Source organism: Ornithorhynchus anatinus, chromosome X1 (genome assembly GCF_004115215.2).
Source record: "Ornithorhynchus anatinus isolate Pmale09 chromosome X1, mOrnAna1.pri.v4, whole genome shotgun sequence".
NCBI lineage: Eukaryota > Metazoa > Chordata > Mammalia > Monotremata > Ornithorhynchidae > Ornithorhynchus > Ornithorhynchus anatinus.
Genome location: NC_041749.1, coordinates 1,018,396 through 1,030,543, shown reverse-complemented (window position 1 = coordinate 1,030,543; position 12,148 = coordinate 1,018,396). Strand labels below are relative to the sequence as shown.

Sequence of the window (12,148 nt, the reverse complement as noted above, 5' to 3'; positions counted from 1 at the left end):
TTGCAGATTTTCTTTTACTCAGAGTGAGAGCAGGGAACGTGTCTTATGTTCTCATTCTAGTGGACTTTCCCATGCACTTAATAGAGTGCACATGCAGCAAGTGCTCAATAAATACCTTTTCAAGTGCTACTATTCTTTGCAAGTCATGTGTTAGATTTCTCTAAATATTATGTAGCTATATATAGTTATAGATCGCATAATAGTAAATACAATTTCTAGCACTACTCCTCTCAGTACTCCCTGTTTCACAAGTCATATTATAGTCCTATGAATAATACATTTATAAAATATAGCTACATATTTAAATATCATATAACATAGGTATAATAGGAGTGTGGCCTAGTGGAAAGAGTACAGGCCCGAGAGTCAAAGGACCTAAATTCTAATGCTGGCTCTGCTGCCTGTCTGATGTGTGGTCTGGGCAAGTGACTTAACTTCTCTGTGCCTCAGGTTCCTCATCGGTAAAATGGGGATTAAATCCTACTCCCTCCTACTTGGATTGTGAGCTTTGTGTGGGACAGGGATTTTGTCCAATCAGATTAATTTATATCTACCCCAGTACTAAGTACAGTGCTTGGCACACAGTATGCATTAACAAGTACCATAATTGCTTTTACAGACAGAAAGATAGATATACATAGTGAGCTAGTCAGGCAACCAAACTTTAAATCCCCTTCCAGGTTATGATGGTGACCTCCACACTCCAAGCATGGATAACACTTTCATTCCCAAATTTCAGCAGAATTTAAAAGGAGAATTCTTCGTGTACAGAGAGCCTCCATCAGGTAGAAGCTGGAAAACAAGAGAGAAGGAGCAGCAGTGCTGCACGTTGAGGAGCAGCAGTGTGGCTTAGTGGGGAGACCACAGGTCTGGGAGTCAGAAAGACCTGGGTTCTAATCCTGGCCCTGCCACCAGTCTATGTCACCTTGGGTAAGTCACTTCACTTCAGTGGGCCTCAGTTCCCTCATCTCTCAAATGAGGATTAAGAGTATGAGCCCTATGTGAGACAGGGACTGTGACTAACCTGATTATTTTTTATCTACCCCAGCACTTAGAACAGTGCTTGGCACAGAGTAAGCACGTAAGTACCATAATTATCATTATTAAGGAGAGTTCAGAAGGGTGTGTTGAGACAAATGGCTGCTCAGCTATCTCCATATCACCACCCCTTCTTCAGCCCATCCAACACCCACCCCAAAGGCAAATCCCCTTAATAGGCCAGAAACTGCTTTGGAAGAGAAGCAGCGTGGCGCAGTGGAAAGAGCATGGGCTTTGGAGTCAGGGCTCATGAGTTCGAATCCCAGCTCTGCCACTTGTCGGCTGTGTGACTGTGGGCAAGTCACTTAATTTCTCTGTGCCTCAGTTCCCTCATCTGTAAAATGGGGATTAAGACTGTGAGCCCCACGTGGGACAACCTGATTCCCCTATGTCTACCCCAGCGCTTAGAACAGTGCTCGGCACATAGTAAGCGCTTAACAAATACCAACATTATTATTATTATTAAGAGAAGAAATGAGTCATTCTGGGAATTTTATATAGAAACTACTGACAAGACTATCTCTCTAGATCCTCTATCTTTACCCAAAATTCCATCTCAGAAAACTCCGCTGTGGAAAGAGGTCAATGAATGAACAGCCCTTGGTAACCCCTGCCCTTAGCCTTAAAGGCTTCCTCAGGGACCCATTAAAAACATACGAGTCCCCGCTTTTGTGAAAGAGACACAATGGAACAAGCTAGCCATCTCAATAAGCTTCCAAGATGGTGAATTGAGTGGTGCTGAGGAAGTAAAAGACATGATATAAAACTAAATAAGCAGGAGGATAGGCACACCTCCACTGAACTCTTCCCCACAACCAGCCACACAGTTTATTTTCCTTAAAAGAGATATCTATATGTAGCAACCCCAAAATGCAGACTGTAAGACTCCTAATGTGGTTATTTCATTACTGATTGCCAAATGTTTTAATCTACTTTGACTTTTCCTCCCTCTCCTGCCTCATCTGTACAGTGCAGACAAAATGACAGTCTCTCTTTAGGAACAAAGGATGAGCTTCAGCCTGAGACTCCGGGGTGGAGATCTTGTATGGAGGGGTTGATGATGGTGCCCGTGACTGGCACAGCACTACTCAACTCTCTCAGCCCTGCCCGTCTTGTTCCCGCTGGGGCCCGGGGTACAATGAGCACATAGGAGGGCAGGAGTGCAGCAAATGCAAAATATACACGAGGTCTTCACTCATAGGCAAAACCAGGTCTAGAACTCAGGCCAACAGTAGAGCTGCACTGACTCAACAGATGTCTAACCTAGCAGATTGAATGGGTAATAATGATGATGATAATAATAACAAAGGTAAGGCAAGAGCGATTGATACTATTCCTTATGTGTTCCAAAACATAGTCACAATGACAGTTTGTCCAGAATTGGTGCTAAAAATGCAAGTGATTTTTTTTAGATTTCCCCTATCTAAATTCTATCTTACTGTACATCTTCCCAACTTGATTGTGAACTCCTTGTAGGCAAAGATCATTTTATTATTGTTATTATTATCACTATTATTATATTTAAGAGCTTACTGTGCAATAATAATAATAATGGTATTTGTTAAGTGCTTACTATGTGCCAAACACTGTTCTAAGCACTGGGGTAGATACAAGGTAATCAGGTGGTCCGACGTGGGGTTCACAGTCTTCATCCCCCTTTTACAGATGAGGTAACTGAGGCACAGAGAAGTTAAGTGACTTGCCCAAGGTCACACAGCTGACAAGCAGCAGAGCCGGGATTAGAACACATGACCTCTGACTCCCAAACCTAGGCTCTTTCTACTAAGCCACGCTGCTTCTCGAGTGTATCAAGCTCTCTCTTAAGTGGTGGGGTAAACACAAGTTAATCACACTGAACACAATCCCTGTCCCACATGGGGCTCGCAGTCTAAGTACGAGGGAGAACAAGAATAGAATCCCCATTTTACAATTGCAGAAACTGAGGCTCAGAGGAGTTCAGTGACTTGTCCAAACAAGTTCACACAGCAAATAATTAGTAGATCTGGGATTAGAGCCCAGGTCCCCTGACTCCCAGGCCAATGCTCTTTTCACTAGGCCATGTTGCTTCTCCAACTGTACTGTATTGCACTCTCCAAGTACTTAGTCCAGTGCTCTGCACAGAGTGAGAGCTCAATAAATACCATTGATTGATTAGTTGTTAAAAAATTTACAGTTTTCCTTTCTTGATTTAACAGTGAGACAGCCTCTCCATTCACAGTGAGCATAGAACTACACCATAGTCAGATGCGTTCATTTCATTCACTTAGGCTTGCATTTGCCTTTCTCGCTCCAGCTCTCCCTTGCCAAGGGCCCTCTCACACATTGTCCTGATCTCAGAGAAGAGCAATCCACTGTGGCGAAAGAGGCTGTACAACACATCAAGTGAAAGGAGTTCAGAAATCCTGCCAGCTTTCCAAGGGAGGAGTTTATGTAGTCATTTCTTACATGGAGAAAGCCAAACCACCTGATGTCTGGCTTTGAGAGTAAATATGACATTCCAGAGTCATGCTATTTCCCCTGCCCCCATGCATCCACCCAACTTCTGTTTCTTTCACCTTATTGCTGTGTCCCTCAGGACAACCTCCTTGCACCTTGAGTGCCACCTGGCTATTTGTCCCCTTCTTAAAAACTACTTTACTTTTAGTTACCATCTGCTCTTTTCTGTTTGTACTTGAAAGGTCAACTTCATAAGCTTCGTGGGGAAAGCATGGAACAGGTGTTCCTGGGAAAATCATTTACTAAACCTTCTCTATTACTTAGTTTCTTCATCAGGAAAAGGTATAATTATACTTGCTTGGGAAGCTCTTTGACAAGTTCAGGGGAGGTTGCCATAGAAGCACCCAGGTGGGCTTGAGAACAGGGAGCCTCAGTGAAGCAGGCAACAGACAGGATAACTGGGCGGATCCCAATTCCCTTCCCAAGTCCTAAAGGTGTGTCCAGAGCTAGCTGAGCCTGGAATTGGCCAGAACTGACTGAAAGGGGTCAGGTGTGGAGGGATGAAGGGTGATAGGGATGAGGTTTGGAATGTGTCTCCACTCTGGTTCGCAGCTTCCTCTGGGAGTCCATTCTTTGTCCAATAAAGGAAGAAAGTTTCACTTCAGAGACAAGTAGGTGAATTTGGATCCTCAAGACATGTGGGGCCACCCCAGACCACACTAGAACCATCCCAAACAATCAGCAGTATTTACTGAGCATTCACTGTCTGCAGAGCAGTGTACAAAACACTTGGGAGAGCTCATTAGAAGACACAATTCCTGCCTGTGAGGAGCTTAAAATCCAATGGGGAGACAGACATAAACAGTTTGCTAATAGGAGATAGAAGTGTAATGAGAGATACTTCCCCATCTTCATAATTTAGGGAAGCAGCATGGCTCAGTGGAAAGAGTCTGGGCTTCGGAGTCAGAGGTCATGGGTTTGACTCCCGGCTCTGCCACTTGTCAGCTGTGTGACTGTGGGTAAGTCACTTAACTTCTCTGTGCCTCAGTTCCCTCATCTGTAAAATGGGGATTAACTGTGAGCCTCACGTGGGACAACCTGATTACCCTGTATCTACTCCAGCGCTTAGAACAGTGCTCTGCACATAGTAAGCGCTTAACAAATACCAACATTATTATTATTAACCCTTATAGAATCACATCTCCTCCAAGAAAGCATTCTCAGATTAATCTTTCTCTCCCCCTCCCTATCCCTCCAGGCCCTTTACTGCCACTTCAGCATTTCCATATCAAATATACACTTGAATCGTCACCTGCTCCCCGATAGCACTTGTGTACATATTTTTTAATTCTGCTGATTTCCTCCATCTGTGATTCATTTGAGTCTGTCTCCCCTGCTAGATTGTAAGCTTCTTGAAGACAGTGATCCAGTCCACTCACTCTACTGTACCCTCCTAGGAGCTTAGTACAGTGCCCTGCAAAGAGTAAACACTCAATAAATGCTATTGATTGATGGAAAAGTTCTGAGATGATAACTGAGGGCATGTGACCTGGGGGAATCATGAAAGTCCTCCTGGAGAAAGTGTGATTTCCAAAGGGTTTAAAACTTGGGTAGAGCTGTGGACTAGCAGATTTCAAAGGGGTGGGGGGGGAGTTTCAGACTGGAGGAAGGCATAAGCTAGAAGACAGTGGGTTGGAGATGTGAGAATTAAAAATGAGGTGCAGTGAGAAGGTGGGTTTATGGAGAATGGAGAGGGAGCAGGACTGTGTGTTGGGAGGGGTGGGGAGGTAGAGAGTGGCTGGGAAAGGAGGAAAGAGCTGATGGAATGCCTTGGAGCAAGAGGTCTGGAGTTCCTGTTTGACATGAGAGGAATTGCTAACCAGTGGAACTTTGAAAAGTAGAGCGACAAGTTCCAAATGATATTTTAGAAGGACTATTTGAATAGCAGAGTGAAGAACGGACTGAAGGGGGAGAAGCTTTCTAGGAAGGAAGACCGGTGAGAAGGCTGTTAGTAGTCAAGCTAGGATATAACAAGAACCTGGATCAGCCAGCACGGTGGCCATTTGGATGGAGAGGAATGGGCAGATCTGGCAAATGTTGTGGAGAAAGAACCAACAGGATTTGGTGATAGACTGAATGTGGTGGTTAAAAAACAGTGAAGAATCAAAACTAATGCCAAGGTTGCAGGCTTTGGAAATTGGAAGGATGTGAAAAACACTTTGACCATCTGGGGTCCTCCAAACCATTAGGGTCACCTGAAGTGGAGCAGGTCTTTCTTACCCTCTGCAGCATGAATCCTTGGTCTAGGACTGAACCAACCTTTAAGGGGGACAGAAGGAGACTGTTCCCTGAGAGAAGCAGTGTGGCCTAGTGGATAGAGCATGGACCTAGGAGTCAGAAGAACCTGGGTTCTAGTCCTGGCTCTGCCACCTTTCTGCTGTGTGACCTTGGGCAAGGCAAATCACTTCTCTGTGCCTCATTTACCTCATCTGTAAAAATGGGGATTAATACTGTGAGCCCCATGTGGGACAGGGACTGTCCAACCTGATTACCTTATATCTACCCCAGCACTTAGAACAGTGCTTGACACATAGGAAGTGCTTAACAAATACCATCATCATCATCATCATCATCATCATTATTATTATTATTACATTCCCAGAGGGGGAAATGAAATGGTACCTGATTTTTCGCTGGGGCTGTCTGCTCCTCCCAGACCCAAAGAGGATCAAGGACGGTCCGTCAGCTGCTGGGTGGCAGCTCTTGGGGAGAGTTTTAGTAGTTGAAAAAGCTATGGTGAAGGTGACAGATTGGTTCTCTTTCAGCTTTCTGCAGCACCTCTGGTTTGCTTAGAGAAGTAAGCCGCATTTGCCTGAGACGAAATTTGGGGGCAGAGGGTGGTTCTGCCATCAGATGATTCAGTGATTCCATCTGCTGAAGATCTCTGGATCTAATGATGCCCCGATCTGATTTAGTCTTCCAGGTTGAGGTGTTCTTTGTATCTGTGAAGATTTCAATCTTAGTGAATCTCTCAGGTAGGGAAAAGGTCCACCCACCCCACCAACCCTTTCACCTGTTGTTCACTTCTAAACTAGATTCTTTCATACAAATCTGAAAGTTATTCTATTGGTGAAGGGTTTCCCCTGTGTTTAGTTGTAGAAGACCCTTCTATGACTGGGCTAGCAGTATGTCCACTGTTCTGAGGAGGAAAGAATTGGAAACTGTTTACCTTTGACCAATGCTGCAAACGGTGGTATCTGTTAAGTGATTTCTATGTGCCAGGCATTTCTATGTCCCATTTTACAGATGAGGTAACTGAGGCACAGAGAAATTAAGTGACTTGCCAAAGGTCACACAGCAGACAAGTGGCAGGGTCAGGATTAGAACTCATGACCTCTGATTCCCAAACCTGGGCTCTTTCCACTAAGCCACACTGCTATATCCGTGTACGTGTGTATGTATGTATGTGTGTACAGGCAGACAACTACTGCCATCTCATCTTATTAATAATAATAATGTTGGTATTTGTTAAGCGCTTACTATGTGCCGAGCACTGTTCTAAGCGCTGGGGTAGACATAGGGGAATCAGGTTGTCCCACGTGGGGCTCACAGTCTTAATCCCCATTTTACAGATGAGGGATCTGAGGCACAGAGAAGTTAAGTGACTTGCCCACAGTCACACAGCCGACAAGTGGCAGAGCTGGGATTCGAACTCATGAGCCCTGACTCCAAAGCCCATGCTCTTTCCACTGAGCCACGCTGCTTCTCGATCTTATTCATCAGAGGAGAGACCCTAGGGCAGTGTGTGGGCTATTGGGCAGCTCCTAGCACCACTGCAGGGAGAGGAGGAGCCAACTATTATTACTTTCAATTACAACCACAATGGGCTGTATTTTATTACATCCATTATACTTAAAGCTTCTAATCTTAATTTCTCATGCTGAGATGGGGGGGGAATAAAAATTTAATACAAAGTTAGATAATGGAGGCACAGAAAACTTGATGTTGGATTCAACAATGGCCAATTTTAAGATATTCAATTAATAGGAGCAAGAATTCATTTAGAAAATTTACCGCTTTCCTAGCATAACCACATCTAGGTTACGTATCAGAGAAAACAGAAAAAATCATTTTGGACCCAGGAGGTTGGAGTAGTTCTGAATACAGCACTGAGCCAATTTGGCTTATTCATGGACATCAAGAACCCTGGTGTCCCCTTTTTCAGAAAAGCAGCTCAACTTGACAGGCAGTGCCAACGAACTGCATAAAGCAGGGGATAGTGGGTGGGCGGTATGAAAAGGTTTCATAACTGCTAACAGCAACCCTGTTGTGAACTAAACAGCTGTGAGGGAAACACAGGTGTACTAACACAACAAGGGCTATTCATGTCTCCCTACAGTGCACTGGCCAGGTTTACAGAGTGCAGCTGACCACATAAAACGTCAGAGATGGAAAGAAGCTGTTGATGATCTGCCACTGGAAGTGCAAACACCCACACTTGTACCCGGGCACACGAGAGCAGTCGCGCGTGTGCATACACACACACGCACCCTTGAAAAAAAGAGCACATATGCATCAGACACACTCATTCACATCAGCGGAGTGGCTTCTTTTTCTGGGATATTCTGTCTGCCAAAGTGGCAAGTGGTGTTAAGATGCTCTGTGCTGTTGTTGTCACTGTTCCTTTGACTGACAGAACTGATGAGCAATGCCCTTACAAGAAGTATTCACAATAAACAGTTCAAGAACATGACCCAGCTCAAAACCCACCTCCTCAGCTTCAGCACCAGACTTGAATTTTCCAGACCTTGGCAAATGCAATAAAGAGCGGGTTTATTTTACTCTATGTGGATGATTCCCAAATCTACATCTCCAGCCCTGATCTCTCTACTAGTGAAGCAGTGTGGCTTAGTGAAAAGAGCCCGGGTTTGGGAATCAGAGGTCGTGGGTTCTAATCCTGGCTCTGTCACTTGTCAGCTGTGTGACTTTGGGCAAGTCACTTAACTTCTCTGTGCCTCAGTTACCTCATCTGAAAAATGGGTGTGAAGACTGTTAGCCCCATGTGGGACAACCTGATTATCTTGTATCTACCCCATCTCTTAGAACAGTGCTTGGCATATAGTAAGTGCTTAACAAATACCATAATTTATTTTATTTATTTATTTTTTTTTACTTCTCTGCAGCCTGATATTTCCTCCTGCCTTCAGGACATCTCTACTTAGATCCTGTTGAAACCTCAAACTTAACATGTCTCAAACAGAACTCTTTATCTTTCTACCTAAACCCTGTCCTCCCCTGACTTTCCCATCACAGTAAGCAGCACCACCATCCTTCTTGTCTCACATATATTTAACATTGCAGTTTTTCTCAACTCGTCTCCGTCATTCAACCCCACATACTCAATGTCACCGAATCCTGTCAGTTCAATCTTCGTAACATTTCTAAAAACCTTCCTCTCCCTCCAAACTGCCACCTCATTAATCCGAGCACTTGCCCTACCCTGCTTTGGTTATTGCATCAGCCTCCTTGCTGACCTCCCTGTCTCCTGTTTCTCCCCACTTCAGTCCATACTTCATTCTGCTGCTCAGATTATTTTTCTACAAAAATGTCCAGTCCATGTTTCCCCATTCTTCAAGAACCTCCAGTAGTTGCCCATCCACCTCTGCAGCAAACAGAAAGTCCTTACTATATACTTTAAAGCACTTAATCACCTTGGTCCCCCTCTTCCCTGATTTCCTACCACAAACCAGTCCACAAACTCCACTCCTCTAATGCCCACCGACTCACCGAATCTCAATCTCGTTTCTCTCACAACTGACCCCTCTTCCACGTCCTACCTTTGGACTGGAACTCCCTCCCTCTTCAATTCTGACATATGTTCAATCTCACTACCTTCAAAGTCTCAGTAAAAGGACATCTCTTCCAAGAAGCCTTCCCTGACTAAGCCCTCATTTCCTTTTCTCCCACTATTTTCTGCATTGCTCTTGTACTAGGATTTGCACCCTTATTCACGCCCCCTTAGCCTCATTGCACTTATTTACCTATCTGTAATATAAATTATTTATTTACATTAATATCTGTCCTCTCCTGTAGACTGTAAGCTACTCATGATCAGCAAACATGTCTACCAACTCTGTTACACTGTGCTTCCCGAACAGCTTGGTATAGTGGTCTGCACAAAGTAAGTGCAAAATAAATACAATTGATTGATGGACTGATTACTTCAGAACTTAAAAGTGAGGATGGGAAGCCCAGTTCCCAACCATTCTTCAACTTGCTTCTAGCTTCCAAAAGAGAGTTCTCCAAAAATTAAGAAAAGATATGAATCCAGCTGCTTTGAAGGTACTCACTTCTGTAGTGAGGGATGGAAAACCTCTGTACCAGATAAGCTTCAGGGCAGCTAGGAAAGTCACAACAGCTGGTGTGTAGGAAGCTGGGACTGAAGTCCCTATGACCGTTTCCAATTTTAAGTCCTATGATACCACCAAAGAACCAAAATAAACAAAAGCATGAGATGATTCATCATTTTAAAATGCTTTTACATACCCCTGAGTCTTTAAAATGTCCCTTCAAATGCACACCTAAATCTCAAGAATACCAAAAGAGAAATGCATCCCCAGAAAAAAGTGACCAGCTCAACAAATACCCCAACTATCATTGTTATTACCATCCTTCCCAGCATCTCTCAAGAGATCATCTGGCTGTCATCTAAATATACCCCCTCTGACCCCATTCCTTTACACCTTCTAAAAACCCTTGCATCCACTCTTCTTCCCTCCCTGACCATTCCCTCTCTCATGTCTACTGCTCCTCTGCTTTCAAACATGCTCTCATGGCCCCCTATCATAAAAAACCCTCTTCCAACCCCACTGCTTCCTCCTATTTTCACCCCATCTCCCTCCCTGGTCCTCTTCCTTTCCAAACTCCTCAAATTGGTTACCTAGACAAGCTGCCTCCATTCCCCCCTCAAACTTCTACAATCCAGTTTCCTCACCTTCATGGTTTGCCTCCTCTAGGTGAAGGAGTGCTGATTTCGTGCTTTAAAGCTGGTAGCAAGGGGTCTCTGTTTGTATAGAGGTGGATGGACAACTATTGGGGGTTCTTGAGGAGTAGGGAGATGTTGATGGAATGTAGGTTAGGAAAAAATCCAGGCAGCAGAGTGAAGTATGGACTAAAGCAGGGAGACAGAGGAGGAAGGGAGGGGACAGAGGATGAGAAACAGCTTGGCCTAGTGGAATGAGTATGGGTCTGGGAGTCAAAGGTTCTAACAAATACCATTAAAGGAAAAGCAGTCAGTGAGGTAGTTGTTGTAATAATCAAGATGGGATAGGATAATTGCTTGGATCAGTGTAGTAGCAGTTTAGATGGAGAGGACTCAGCAGATTTTAGCAATGATGTTTAGGTAACCAATAGGATTTGGTGACAGATTTAATTTGGGGTTTGAATGAGAGTGATAAATACAGAACAATGCCAAGGTTATGGGCTTGTGAGACAAGGTTGATAGTGGTGTTGTCTGCAGTGATGGAAAAGATAGTGGTAGGACAGGGTTTGGATACAAAGATGAAGCAGAAACTCCTGCTCATTGGTTTTAAGGCACTTCATCAGCTGTTTCCCCACTACCTACCCTTGCTCCTTTCCCACTAAACCTCAGTTCTCATTCATTCATTCATTCATTCATTCATTCACTCAATCCTATTTATTGAGCACTTACTGTGTGCAGCCCCTCTCAAGGTTACACCTGGAGAGTTCCCAGTACGCTTCCAGTTTCGACTACAGAAGGGAGAGTCAGGCAGAGGCTTATCCATTCCATTCCTAGCTTGGGCAGTGGTTAGTGAGTGGAAGGCAATTTGCTACAAGACAAAACTCACCTGTTCTGGGCATCAATGGCATGAGAGAGAATCAAGGGCAAAAACTCAAGTTTACTGCGTGGAAGGAGGTAATGGTAAACCACATCCATATTTTTACCAAGATAATTCTATGGATACACTACCAGAAGGATTGCAGATGGAGGTGGGGCATTCTGAGAGAGATGTGTCCATGGCATCATTATGAGTTGAAGATGACTTGACGGCATAAGACAAGACTGTGTGCAGAGCACTGTACTAAGTGCTTGGAAAGTACAATACAGAAATAAAGAGAGACAATCTCTGCCCCAACAGGCTCACAGTCTAGATGGGGGGAGACAGGCATCAAAACAAGTAAACAGGCATCAATATAACTAGAATTATACATATTATATAGAATTATACATATTTATTCATGCATATATATATGTATATATATATATACTCCTCTCAAGACAACCTACTCACTGGTCTTTGTTCTCAGCTTTCTCACTGTCAACCTCTTGTTCAACAATTGTGGTATTTGTTATGTGCTTACTATGTGCTAAGCACTGTTAATAATAATAATAATAATAATAATGATAATAATAATTTTGATATTTGTTAAGTGCTTACTACGTGCCAAGCACAGTTCTAAGCGCTCACGGCCTAAGCAGGAGGGAGAACAGGTATTTAATAACCATTTGCCTGTGAGCCTGTTATTGGTCAGGTATTGTCTCCATCTGTTGCAGAATTGTACATTCCAAGCACTTAGTACAGTGCTCTGCACATAGTAAGTGCTCAATAAATAGTATTGAATGGATGAATTTGGCAGATGAGGTAACTGAGGC

At 43.8% G+C, this 12,148-nt stretch overlaps 1 non-coding gene across 1 annotated transcript; it reads left to right on the top strand.

Annotated features, from left to right (window-relative positions):
* Nucleotides 1-11,194: 11,194 nt before the first annotated feature.
* Nucleotides 11,195-11,332, top strand: LOC114806754. Its single transcript, XR_003754816.1, has one exon. It is a non-coding gene; the product is annotated as a small nucleolar RNA SNORA7 (small nucleolar RNA).
* The last annotated feature ends 816 nt before the right edge of the window (nucleotides 11,333-12,148 follow it).